Source organism: Podarcis cretensis, assembly GCF_951804945.1.
Source record: "Podarcis cretensis genome assembly, chromosome: 6".
Taxonomy (NCBI): Eukaryota; Metazoa; Chordata; class Lepidosauria; order Squamata; family Lacertidae; genus Podarcis; species Podarcis cretensis.
Genome location: NC_137175.1, coordinates 28,460,410 through 28,474,671, shown reverse-complemented (window position 1 = coordinate 28,474,671; position 14,262 = coordinate 28,460,410).

Here is a 14,262-nt window from a genome sequence, read left to right as displayed (position 1 = left end):
TATATGATGGGTGACCATCCAATCTCTGCTTAAAAACCTCCAAGGAAGAAGAGTCCACCACTGCTCATAGGAGTTTGTTGCACTGTCAAACAGCTCAAACAGGAAGAAAGTTCTTCCTGGTATTTAGTCGGAATCTGCTTTCTTGTAACTTGAATCCATATATTTGGGTCCTGTGCTTCAGAGCAGGAGAAAACAAGTTTGCTCCATCTTCCATGTGGCTGCCCATTAGATATTTGAAGATGGCCATCTTATCTCCTCCAGACTCCCCTTTGCCAGGCTAAAAATACTCAATTCCCTCAACTGTTCCTCATTAGGCTTGGTTTCTAAACACTTGTTCATCTTGGTCACACATTCCAGCTTATCAATATATTTTTTTTAATTGTGGTGCCCAGAACTGGTCACAGTACTCTGGGGGTGGTCTGACCATGGCAGAATAGAGTGAGAATATTACTTCCCTTGATCGGGACACTATACTTCCTGTATGGCATGAGTATGAATGTGTGCATGAGGGTTCTAGGAATGGCTAAGTAAGCTAGGTTTCAGAACATGGATTAGCATAGGACTATGATTTCCTTCATTCTGACCATGTCAATGGTTACTTACAAAGGTTGTTTTTGCTTCTTAGATGACATCAATCACAGTTCCAGGACTGGGTCAGCTATATTAAGCTAAGTATGTACCAGAGTGCCTATTATAATGGAATTCAATAGCACATTCGCACTGTGCACAAAATCATAACCCACTATTTTAAATGTGTTCAATGTTGTTTACATGGGGTAATCCGATGTCTAAAAACAGGTTGTAGGCAGTGCAGGCCCAACCCTGTCAATGTAGAATTGGAAGGGGCCACAAGGGTCATCAGTCCAACCCCTGCAGTGCAGGAATCTTTTGTCCAACATGGGGCTCAAATTCATGACTCTGAGTCTCATGCTCTATCTACTGAGCTAGCCCAATCTCCCATAGGAAAGAATCTGCAGGAGATTTTGTTGCCATTAGCAGAAGAGAAGGAAGATTATGAGCTGCTTCTGAAGTGACATGCAAAAATATCCCACCCTCATGTGCAGGATCTGCCTAAAGAAATGTGGGAACAGAATGTGTTCCTAACTCTCACTGCTAGCACATGATTTAGAAATTACACCCAGCCACATGCTGTTGATTATTTAATAATAGTCAAAAGACCTTTCCCCTCTCCAAGGACTCGCAAATTCTCTATGCCAATTAAGAAAAGTATGCATTTGGGAAGGGTGTATGTTAATGTTTATTCCTTCCTCTCCTACAAGATGTAACCACCCTACAAATGCTGTTCAGACTAGTGATTTAGAAGAGATGAGAAGATAATTTTTGTCTCCTTGAGATCTACAGAGTTTTTTTTAAAATTTCTCCTCTCGTCATCTATGTGTACCTTTCAATTAAGCTGTCATAATGCTGAGCTTAGCACTTGCCTTCTTCCAGACGGGGTTTTAACAAACTGGTTTCTTCAAAGACTACGATCTGACCTAGTGTGAAGATGGGGCAAAGTGTGGGTGTTGATTTTTTTCTCTGCCAGTTCCCACTGAGATGGATATACACAGGTACAAACATGGCAGCGAGTTAACAGAAAACCACATTTGCTGCCTGGTCCTGTGGATGCGGGTGGCACTGTGGGTTGAACCACAGAGCCTAGGACTTGCTGATCGAAAGGTCGGCGGTTCGAATCCCCGCGGCGGGGTGAGCTCCTGTCGTTCGGTCCCAGCTCCTGCCCACCTAGCAGTTCAAAAGCACCCTTAAGTGCAAGTAGATAAATAGGGACCGCTTTCTAGCGGGAAGGTAAACGGCGTTTCCGTGTGCTGTGCTGGTGCAGGCTCGCCAGCTGCAGCTTCGTCACGCTGGCCACGTGACCCGGAAATGTCTTCGGACAGCGCCGGCTCCCGGCCTCTTGAGCGAGATGAGCGCGCAACCCTAGAGTCAGTCACGACTGGCCCTGACGGGCAGGGGTACCTTTACCTTTACCTGTGGATTCTATGGCTGGCGAGGAAGGGCAAGTTCCCTGGCACTCTTCTTAATCGGATAGTACACCTCAGTTATGACTCGTGTACATTTGCAGCAGCCTCCATTATTGCATGGCAAAGATAGCATATAGGAAAACTACCCCATTGCAAGAGGCATTATGCAACACAACAGTAGTATACAACAGTAAGGGATGGAGCACATCTACACTAGACTGCAAGCATAGTTTCTGCCCCTTAGCTGGTATAATGGCTCTGGCTCTGCACTATGGATGAGTTGTCTCTTAACAGTGACATTATGGCCGTTATGACACAGCCTAAGTGCCATAGCCTCACCACTGCAGTAGAGAAGATTGGAATATCAGAAGCTTAGGATGGTATCCAGCTACGTTTTAGAGTAGACCCGCTTAGTCATGTCCAAGAGCTGTTCAGCAGTGGAATAGACTCTCTTGGGAGGTTGTGCACTATGTCTCCTTGGAGGTTTTTGAGCAAAGGTTGGATGGTCACCTGCTATGGATGCTTTAGTTGAGATTCCTTCATCGCAGGGGTTGGACTACATGACTCTCGGGACCCCTTCCAACTCTACAATTCTATGATTAACCTCAGTGAGTCTACTTTGCGTACAACTAGCATTGGCTACAACTGCCCTTAGCTTTTCACTGCAACAACCGGCCACATAGTTCAAGATAACACAGAAAACCATAAGCAGAAGAATAGTATACAAATTTAGGATAAAAATAGCTTGAATGAAAAATATGTTAAATTATAGAATTGTAGAGCTGGACTTCAAGAGTCATCTAGTCCACTCCCCTGCAATGCAGGTATCTCAACTAGATCATACATGTTGAGAATTAATAATATATAATCTCTGCATATTTGCAAGTCAGGCATGTGTAGCCATAGCCTGGATTATCTTCTATTTTTATTTTTAATGGTCAATACCATCCAGTGGTTGTGAGGTACAGTACTATTCAGGGCAGGATCAATCTTCGTAGTCCAATATCTCTGATAAAATTGCATAAGATTATCACACATGTTTTCTACTTCTGTAAAATGTGAGCAGATTGCCTTTGACAAGTCAGTCCCTTTATATCTACTGAAGCTTTGCCAAGGGCCTCCCAAGAGGGTATGACAGATTCTGCAGCTAATGTTCAAACTCAAACTCAAAATCTGTTTTTGTTTTTTTATTTAAAAAAACCTTAGTCTTGGAAAGTTGAGTTTACTATTGCTTTATTAGGTTTCCAAATGGGAATCCAAATCTTGAGTTAACTCATGTAAAGGTTGACAAGATTTTAGGCTGCCAAACTATAATTTGTAACTTGATTTACATGTTGATAAATATTTTTGCATAGTATACCATGCCCAGTTTTGCCTTTTCCTTGTGCCATGCTAATCTATAGACAGACTAGTGTACAATGTACACAAGGGGGGAAAGTGCACACGATCCTGCCGTGAAATACAGAAGCTCCTGCAATTAACTCAGGTCTTCAAGGCTGCAAAGCAGTACAGATGCATCTGGGAGAAGTCAAAATGAACTTGAGGGGGCTTACCTCTGAGCAGACAGGTACAGGATTGCAGCATAAATCGTACTGAATGTGAAGAGTGGCAGAAAATCAATCATGTTCCGGATTGCAAGGAAAGCTTAAGCACTGGCATTTTGCAATCCTAAACCAGACAAGTCAAGAATCCAAACAATTAAGATCTATGAAAGCAAAACAAATGGAAGAACACAAATATGGTAGTCATGTGTCCTGCTTTAGAGAGGACTTTTTGAAGGTGCCCCCTATTTGAACAGTTGTCTGGTCTAAGTCCAATTTAGTGATAAAGAGCTCAAAGAACCCATCACTTCTAAATTTCACACAGATCCACACCCTCTTTTGTCCACTTTTTTTCTTGGCTCATAGCTCCTCTTTGGGCAATGCATTAGTGGCCATCAGAATACCAGCTCTTGAAACCACAAAGCATGTTTCTCCAAAACTGTGGCATTCTCTAGATGCTGGGATCTTGCAGCCTGTGTCTGCACAAAATATACTCCTCGCTGTGTCTACCAGCTTCTTCGCTAACTATATCAACCTATGGCTGTAATGACTTTCAACTCAATGTACACCTTATACTGAGTCAGACCATTGGCCTAGCTCAATGTTGTCTACAATGAATGGCAGAAACTCTCCAGAGTTTCAGAGAAAGAATCTATCCCAACCTCAAGTGCAGCTACCTCATATCCTTGCAACAAGCTATGCTGGGAACTTACACATGCGGAGCATGTTCTTCCACTGAGTTATGGCCCTGCTGTCCCTGTATCCTTCTTACTATCTGGAGTTCTATCTCCAGTTCTGGACGCAGCACTTTAATAAGGATGTAGATAAATTGGAATGTGTTCAGGAGAAAGCAAAAAAGATGGTCAGGGTTACAGAAAACGAGTCCTATGAGGAACAGTGTATTTAACCTGGAGAAAAGGCAACGGGGGTGGGCAGGCTGGGGACATGACAACACTCTTTGAATCAGTTGTGTGTGGTGAATTTTTTCATAGGGGAACAGTGAGGGCCAGAGGCACCAGCTTGCAAGTGCAATGGGGGGGGGATGTTGCAGACATGATGCCCTGGCGTCCCGCGTGTGAGCATTGCACCTCCATCCCTAAGCTGGGCAGAAGCTTTCCTGGCTTTGGGAAAGAGGTCCAGGCTTTAATACTTCTTCTTGTTAACTTGAGGCCTTCAAGCAGAGACTGGACATTCATCTTAAGAGGATGCACTGGCCCTGGGTTTCCAAGGCTTGGACTAGGTGGTCTACCTAGTCTCTTCCAGCTCCATGATTCTTCTATTCTCTGCTTGTCCATAAGTGGTGAAACATGGACCACTTATAAATGCCATCTCCAACTCCTTGAAAGATTCCATCAACGGTGTCCGAAAAAAATTACACATCTCTTGGGAAGACAGGTGAACTAATGCCAGTGTACTGGAAGAAGCAAAGATCACCAGTATGGAAGCAGTGATTCTTCAACACTAACTTCGTTGGTCATATTGTGCATCTTCCAGAGCAACTACTCTATTCCGAACTTTAAAATGGAAAGTGTAATGCTGGTGGTCAACAAAAGAGGTTTAAAGACTCTCTCAAGGGAAATCTTAAAAAATGTAGTATAAACACCGATAACTGGGAAACACTGACCTGTGAGCGCTCCAGTTGGAGAACAGCCCTTACCAAAGGTGTCATGGGCTTTGAACAAAATAAAAAAATTTCTTCCAGTAGCACCTTAAAGACCAACTAGGGCTTTGAAGACACTCAAACTCAGGACAAAAGGGAGATACATGCTAAGAGGAAGACACGCTTGGCAAATCCTCACTGTGATCAACTCCTGCCCAGAAACCTATGTCCCCACTGTGGAAGGACATGTGGATCCAGAACTGGCCTCCACAGTCACTTATGGACTCACTGTTAAAACCATGTTTATGGAAGACAATCTTACTTCGCTACGAGTGATCACCAAAGAAGAAGCAGATGTGTTTTTAGGACCCACCTTGTTTTTTATGACTGTAGTCTTTGTAAGTATTTTAATTTTGTTTTTTTAATGGTGTATTTTAAATTATAACCCACCCTGGGACCTTGGGGGGAAGGGCAGGTAACAAATGTGGAAGAAGATGATCTTACTCGGCTACAAGTGATCTCCAAAGAGGAAGAAGAAGATTCTCTGCTTGTTCCCAGCTCCAACAACTGACTCTCTGTCCTTCTCTCTCTCTTGTATTCCAAGCTCTCTCCAATTTTCAGCCTCCTTCCTTCGCACCCGCCCACCCCAGGTTTCTCGGCCTAAGCGACAAGTGCAGCCTTTCCGAGTATAGCCATTACAGTCTCATACATTATATATGCTTTGGGCCTTTCCTAGGCCCCTGAGAATGATGGCCAGATATTTTTTGCCAGTGGTATAAAATGAATCTCAGACAGGCATGCCAAGCACTCTAGGAAACGATTTACAAAGGCAATAAGCCTTAAAGGGAGGGAGAAGCATTTCACAGGCGACTATTCCATTTTTTAAAAAGCCTTATGAAGAGTTTGTTATTGCACATTGAATGTAACATATATGATGGGCACCTTGGCTAAAGTATTACCAAACTGCCTATGTGAAGTCTGCCTGCCAGTCAGATTTAAAGAAACAATTTTGCAGTGCTTTTTTCCTTAAAAAAAAAAAGTTTAGGGGTACTCTCATTTTCCTACTCATATTGAAATACTGCCCCTCAAGGAGGCCAAACTTAGATTCACAAAATGTTTAGGGATATGCGTACCCCTGCATACCCCCAGAAAAAAAAGCACTACAATTTTGTATGTTGCTGAACTCTCGAGATTGGCTCCTTTTTTCATACATTGAAGCGCAAGGTAATTTGTCATTTAAGGAAAAACTAGCATTCAGCGTTAGAAGAAAAGTGATTTCTTACAGTAATGCTTCACAATAAAAAAAAACAACATGGACGAAGGCTCAATGGTCATCTGCATAGTTCAAAAATTAGAACTGGCTCCAACCAATTAACCAACTAAAGATATTAAAAGAATATTTATTTAAACAAGAACATATACTTCAACAACACAGAATACAAAGGATAGCAATGCAGCTGAATTAAATTTATGCACACACAAAGTGTAGATGTGTGTTGTTTCATTCACATTACCTGTAGGGGGATTATTATTATTGGCGTTAGGATATAGTAACATTTTTAAAAAAGAGAGATTTGTTTTCTTTATTAACATCAGGATATTGTCCTAGTATCCTTATCATATTCTTGCTTAAAGCTGAAAGGTTACTAAGAATTTCAAATTGTATCATATTTCACAGGAGGCATTTGAACATTGTTATCACTGATATGTAACATATTTTTTTTGCCACATTGTTTAAAATCATTGTTTCCTTGTCTGTCCTCTAGAGTACCTCAATTTCTGAGTTAATTTTTCAGCAGTAGCTATGATCCAGATTTGCTTATGCCATAAATCCTTATTTATTTATTTATTTATTTATTTATTTATTTATTTTTATAAATGTTTATTAAGATTTTTTAAATACAAATGCAAAAATAATCAACAATATAGCATATATCATAACATATTTTCAAAACCTCTTTGGACTCCCTCACATCTCCCGCTCCCACTTACATCGTCTTAAATTTTAACCAGCAAATTGTCATCTTGTTTATATTCTTAGGTCCCATTCTTTTAAATATAGTCTAATAGTTCTCCAAATGGTTTATATTTTCCTCAATCTACTTATCGTCCTAATTCCATCTAGTTTAGTGGTGGTCAATTATTTATGATCTAGCATCCTTCTTAACATTCAACCAAATTACAATATTTTTGTAAATAAGTCCTAAATTTCTTCCAGTCTTCTTCAACCCTCTCCTCTCCCAGGTCTCGGATTCTGCCGGTCATCTCAGCCAGTTCCATATAGTCTATCAGTTGCATCTGCCATTCTTCCAGTGTGGGTAAATCTTGAGTTTTCCAATGCTTGGCGATGAGTATCCTTGCTGCTGTTGTTGCATACAGGAAAAAAGTTCTATCCTTTTTTGTCAACATCTGGCCGACCATACCCAAGAGAAAGGCTTCCGGTTTCTTGGGAAAAGTATACTTAAATAACTTTTTCAACTCATTATATATCATTTCCCAGAAGGCTTTCACTCTAGGGCATGTCCACCAGAGGTGAAAAAATGTTCCTTCATTTCCTTTACATTTCCAGCATTTGTTATCAGACAAATGGTATATTTTGGCAAGTTTAACTGGGGTCATGTACCATCTATATATCATTTTCATTATATTTTCCTTCAAAGCATTACATGCAGTGAAGTTCAGCCTAGTGGTCCACAACCTTACCCAGTCCTCAAACATAATATTGTGCCCAATGTCCTGTGCCCACTTTATCATAGCCGATTTAACCATTTCATCTTGTGTGTTCCATTTTAACAGCAAGTTATACATTCTTGAAAGTACCTTAGTCTTAGGTTCTAACAATTCTGTTTCCAATTTCGATTTCTCCACCTGGAACCCTAAATTTTTATCATTTTTAAAAACTTCCTTAATCTGAGCGTAGTGTAACCAGTCTCGCACTTTATCCTTCATTTTCTCCAAACTCTGCAATTTCCAATTGTCTCCGTCTTTTTCTAGAATTTCCCAATATTTCGGCCATTTGGCCTCCATATTGAGTCTTTTTCGGGCCTTAGCTTCCAGAGGCGATAGCCACCTCGGAGTTTTATTTTCCAATAAGTCTTTATATTTTGTCCAGACATTAAACACTGCTTTCCTGACAATATGGTTTTTGAAGGCCTTATTGATTTTAACCTTATCATACCATAAGTATGCATGCCAACCAAAAGCATTATTAAAACCTTCCAGATCCAATACGTCAGTGTCCTCGAGAAGTAGCCAATCTTTTAGCCAGCAGAAAGCTGCGGCCTCATAGTACAACTTTAAGTCCGGCAGGGCAAAGCCCCCTCTCTCTTTCGCATCGGTTAATATCTTAAACTTAATTCTGGGCTTTTTGCCCTGCCAGACAAACTTAGAGATATCTCTCTGCCACTTCCGGAAGCACTCCGTCTTGTCTACAATCTTTAGTGTTTGGAACAAAAACAACATTTTTGGCAATACATTCATCTTAATGGCAGCAATTCGGCCTAGCAAAGAAAGTTTCAATTTTGTCCAACTATCTAAGTCTCTCTTAATTTCTGACCAACATTTTTCATAATTATCCTTGAATAGACTCAGATTTTTTGCTGTTATGTTTACCCCTAGGTACTTTACTTTTTTAACCACATTTAATTCTGTCTCTCTCTGAAACCGTTCCGACTCTGCATCCGTCAAGTTTTTCCCCAATACCTTAGTTTTCTGTTTGTTTAATTTAAATCCCGCCACCCGACCAAAGTCATGAATCAATTGTAATACTCTTTTCGTACTAGATTCTGGCTCCTGCAGGGTCAGAACTAGGTCATCTGCAAAAGCTTTGAGTTTATATTATTTGGCTCCGACCTGAATTCCTTCCACCCACCGGTCCCCTCTGATCATATTCAGCAACACCTCCAGAACCAAAATAAATAACAATGGGGAAATAGGGCAGCCTTGTCGTGTTCCTTTTTCGATTTTAAACTCTTCTGTAACCACATTGTTAACTATCAGTTTAGCCTTTTGTTCTGAATATATTGCATCAATCCCATTCTCAAACCCCCGTCCCACTCCCATTTCTTTTAGATTTCCCTTCATAAATTTCCAGGAGATGTTGTCAAAGGCCTTCTCCGCATCAATAAAAATTAACACTGCTTTTGTGTTTATGTCTGTTTGCAAAAGTTCTAGAATGTCAATAATGTTCCTTGTATTGGCAAACAAATGTCTACCTGGGAGAAAGCCCGCCTGGTCCTTGTGAATTACTTCATTTAGAACTTTTTTAAATCTAGTTGCCAAAATGTCTGCAAATATTTTGTAATCCACATTTAAAAGAGAGATGGGACGATAGTTCTTAAGTTGTGTCTTTTCAGCTTCCGTTTTTGGTATCAATGTGATGAAGGCTTCCTTCCATGATTCTGGCGCCCTCTTCCCCTCCATAATTTCATTGCTGACCTCCATCAGTGGTTGTATCAAATAGTCTTTTAATGTCTTATAGTACTTGGAGGTCAGCCCATCTGGCCCTGGAGATTTGCCCAATTTCAAGTTCTGAATGGCTTGTTCAATCTCTTGTCGTGTTATTTTGCAGTTCAGGATTGATCTATTTCCTTGTGACAATTTTGGTAGACCGTTTTTTTCCAAAAATTGTTTAATCCCAATCTCATCTTGCGGCCCTTGGGTATACAACTTTTTAAAGTATCTCTGGAAACACTTTCTAATATCCACCGGGTTCTGAATATTTCTTCCTTCAATCTCTAAATTTGTTACTGTGTTTAGCTTTTGTCTCTTCTTCAACTGCCAAGCTAGCAGTTTTCCACATTTATTCGCCGATTCAAAAGTTTTTTGTTTCATTAATTTAATCTTCCACTCTATTTCCTGGTTTATCAATTTAGAATATTGTGCTTGATGAAGTTTAATTTCTCTCAGAATCGGCTGTGACTTCGGATTTGATCTTAACTTCTTCTCTAATTCTTTAATTTTCTCCAAGATTTTGTCTTTCCTCTCATTTTGTGACCTTTGCTTTACAGCATTTTGTTGTATCAAGAACCCCCTCATCACGGCCTTACTTGCGTCCCAGATGATTCTTTTTTCCACCGTAGTGGTCATATTTATCTCAAAATAATCCTTTAAAACTTTTTGGGCCTTCTTAGAAATCTCCTGATCTCTAAACAGATTGTCATTCATCTTCCATCTAAAGGAGCCGGTTGGTAATAGTGTCATGTCCATCTTAATCGCATTGTGGTCGGAGCAGGTCTTTGGGCAGATTTCCACCTTTCTGGCCTTCAGTGCCAGACCTCTAGATATCCATATTTGGTCGATTCTTGTCCAAGTCAGTTGGGCTTCAGAGAAAAATGTTCCTTCTCTTCCCAAGGGGTTCTTTGTCCTCCAGATATCAATCAAATCCATATTGTCTGTCATTTCAAAAAAAGTCTTTGGTCGTCTGCCGTCTTTTGTAACATTTTGGCTTTGTGACTTATCCATGTTAGTTGATACGACCCCGTTCATATCTCCCATCATAATGATGTTGTTGTAATCCAGATAATCCAGCATGGTCTCGTGCAACTTCTTATAAAATTCCGATTTCCCCTCATTTGGTGCATAGATTCCTAATATCAAAAGCTTCTCTCCTTGATATTGTATCTCAATAGCCAAAATTCTTCCATGTTCGTCTTTGAATAGGAATTTGGGTGACAGGCTCTCTTTTGCATATATCACCACACCTCTCTTCTTTACTCTATCCGAAGATATAAATTCCTGGCCAAGTCTTTTATTTATTAACACTTTTCTGTGGAGCCTAGTCACATGTGTTTCTTGCAGGCAAATAATGTCCACTTGTTCTTTTTTTAATATGTGAAATATTTTCCTCCTTTTTTCTGGGATGTTGCAGCCGTTTATATTCCAGCTCAAAAGTTGCAGAGACATCCTGAAATAGTCTGGTTATTCTTCCCGGGGTGGTATCTTATTCGTTGGATCTTCAGGTTCCGAGGGTGCCGGTACCACCGGTGCTCCAGGCCCAAAGGGTAGTTCAATTCCTTTTTGGAGGTCCTCTCCGTATGCAGTCAAGAATTTGTCTCTATCTTCCAATGTTCTAATTTTCACCTTCTTCCCTCTGAAAGTAAAGGATAATCCTTGGGGAAATTCCCACCTAAAGATAATTGAGTTGCCCCTAAGCAGTCTGACCAGTTCCAAATAGTCAGATCTAAGGTCCAACAGTTGTTTAGGAATATCTTTGTAAATTTCAATTCTTTTATCCAAAATGTCCAGTGACTTTCCGTAGTGTAGGCCCAAAATCTTATCCCTTTCCTCCTTTGATCTCAGTGTTATCAAACAGTCTCTGGGCTTCTCTTTCTTTACTAGTCTTCCAAGTCTGAAAGCTGAGACGATCTTAAAGTCCTTTTCCTCTAGGTTCCAAAACTTGGAGAATTCTTTAGTCAAAAACTCAGCTAGATTGCCTTCTTCCACTTCTGGTATCGACCTTATCCTTAAGTTACTCTCCCGGTTCCGCAGTTCTATCATAGATAAATAAGTCTGATGTTCCCCTACTTGTTTGCAGAGTGGTCTTACCTCTTGTTCTAAATTTTCTAGTTTTTGGCTAGTGTCCTCAGCCAGTTTCCGATTTTCTACTGTGGCCTCCGTCAACTGCCCAATTGCCTGTGCGTTCTGGGATACTTGTCCAGTTAATCTATTTAAACATTCTGTATTTTGGTCGATTTTAGCTGTTTGTTCATCAGCTTTCTTGTCCAAAGATTCCACTTTCTTATCCAGGGATTCCAATTTTTCATAAATTTTCTCTAAAATAGAAGCAGTTGCTCCTGAGGCCATATCTTCCAATTGTAATTGCTCAGTTTCTCCCTCTCCTGCCCGTAGCAGAGAAGCAGCTTCTTCCTCTGAAGGCAAAGTAGGTACAGATGATCTACGTGTCTGCGAGACTGAGGTTAAAGTTGTTAAAGTTGCTTGTCTAGTTCTTCCCCTCCTTCTTGCGCCACTCATTCCAAAGTTATCTAAGAGTCAAGGTCAGGCTGAGTTGTTCCCATGAGAAAGCAACAGCCCAGAGAAAACAGTCAAACAGGAGGTCGGGAAAAAGAAAGTAAAATAATGTCACTGTTGTAAATCCCAAATCCTCTAGGGGGAGCTTGAAATGTCTTAAGGGAAGAATTCAGTTCTGGTAATTTTACTAAAATCAAATTTAATGTCCAAGAACCTTCAATAGCAGGTTTTAAGCAGAGTTGGTATTAACAATCACATTGTTTCAGGCAGTGCATACTGGTGTTTCAAATGATGTTTCAAAGTAACAAGTCCAAACCCCCTCAGATTATTGTAAGTTCCAATACACAGTATCCAGATCTGCAAACTGACAGCTCAAATTACTCAGGCAGATCCAGCGCCTGGGTTTCTTGTTCAAATTGTAGTTCCAATAGAAGAACCATACAAATGCAAGGCAGAGAATCCAATACTTTAAGTCCTTACTTTGTTTAGAAAAAAGTTCAGTGGGTGCTGAGATCAGTTAGGCAAGAAATCCTTTTACGCCTCCACTCCTCCAGCTCTTTGCTTTGAGATTCAGTAACAGCGGAAGACGGACTTCCTGTTTTTCGTCACTCCGCTTTCAGCCAAATTCAGTAATTTAGTCAGATTTGTTAAAGTCCTTCTTTACTCACGGTTTGTAACCTTTCCAATCAAAATTTTCCAGGAAAAGAGGTCAGCGCTCACCGGCAGCAGCAACGCGGCTTCACTCCGCAGATTGTGAAACGACTCACAGCGCCGCTACCCCCTCCACGTTCCGGAGCTCCTTACGGGGTTCCTTCTGCGTTTTGGGGGCCGCTTCAGGCGCCTGCCCAGTCTCAGGACCACAGGCTCTTGCTGCCTGTGGGTTTCCGATGTGGGTCTCCGCTTCACCGTAGCGGACGACCCAGTTTCCGCGGAGCTTCCCCTTCACAGAAGTAAAGGGGCCGCCATTACCGTTCGCGCCGCCTCCGGAAGTGCCCATAAATCCTTATTTAATCTCTCCAAATAGTTCCACTGTCTTGCCATAACTGGCCTGGCAGCTGACAGTAAATACTGAATCAGTTCTTTATCCAAAGCATATCCATTTTGCCCATGCCATCTCCCCAGTAATGCTAATGAATGGATTTGTATCAATTCTTGTTTTGTTGTTAAATTAATTTCTAGGAACACCACCTCCTGACTGACAACCCCAATTGGAATTCAAGTGGAGAAATGTACCAATGTGTTTCTGACAGGGCCATCTTTAAAGTTGGACATTCTTTTAAACCAAGTCACGACAACCCTGTTCACAATTTCTTCTAGACTTCACGCCCATTGAAATCAATAAGGCTTAAGTACGCATGGCTGTATTTGGAATCACAGCCACAGTCATTAGCTCCAATACAGAGAATGCATAAAAGTGAGTTAACAAATCAATGTTGTCTGACTCCTCTGTTAATTCAAAGAAATCTGAAAAAGCAATCTCCACTCATTTTTACCTAAGTGTAAGTGTTGTTAGTATAAGGAGACCTAAGCCAAAAAAAAGAGAAAGAGGATTCAATGCAATACAAATTTATCACACAGCTTCTCCCTAAGGATTCGTGCACTGAAAGCAGTGCATTTGCACATATGCAAAGATCCACCATATATGCACAAAAACTACTGCAGGGCTGAGCCACACATTCACTGAGGTTTTTTTTTTTAATGTACTTATGTGATTCCACTTATGAATCACTTCCCATAAGACATCTTGAAGCAATTCTGCAATAAAAACAATTCCATATGTAATAACAATTTCAAATCCCATACAGGCACAATCTGGGATAGAGATCTACATTTAAAAGCCTTGTTGAAATAGGAAAGTCTTCAACAAGCATGGAAACGACAATAGGGATGGCACCTGTCTGATGTATTATGGGAGGACATTCTAAAAGGGTGGTGCTATCATACTAAACGGTTGGGACGCGGGTGGCGCTGTGGGTTAAACCACAGAGCCTAGGACTTGCCGATCGGAAGGTCGGCGGTTCGAATCCCCGCAACGGGGTGAGCTCCCATTGCTCGGTCCCTGCTCCTGCCAACCTAGCAGTTTGAAAGCACGTCAAAGTGCAAGTAGATAAATTTACCTTCCGGTGGGAAGGTAAATGGCGTTTCTGTGCACTGCTCTGGTTCGCCAGAA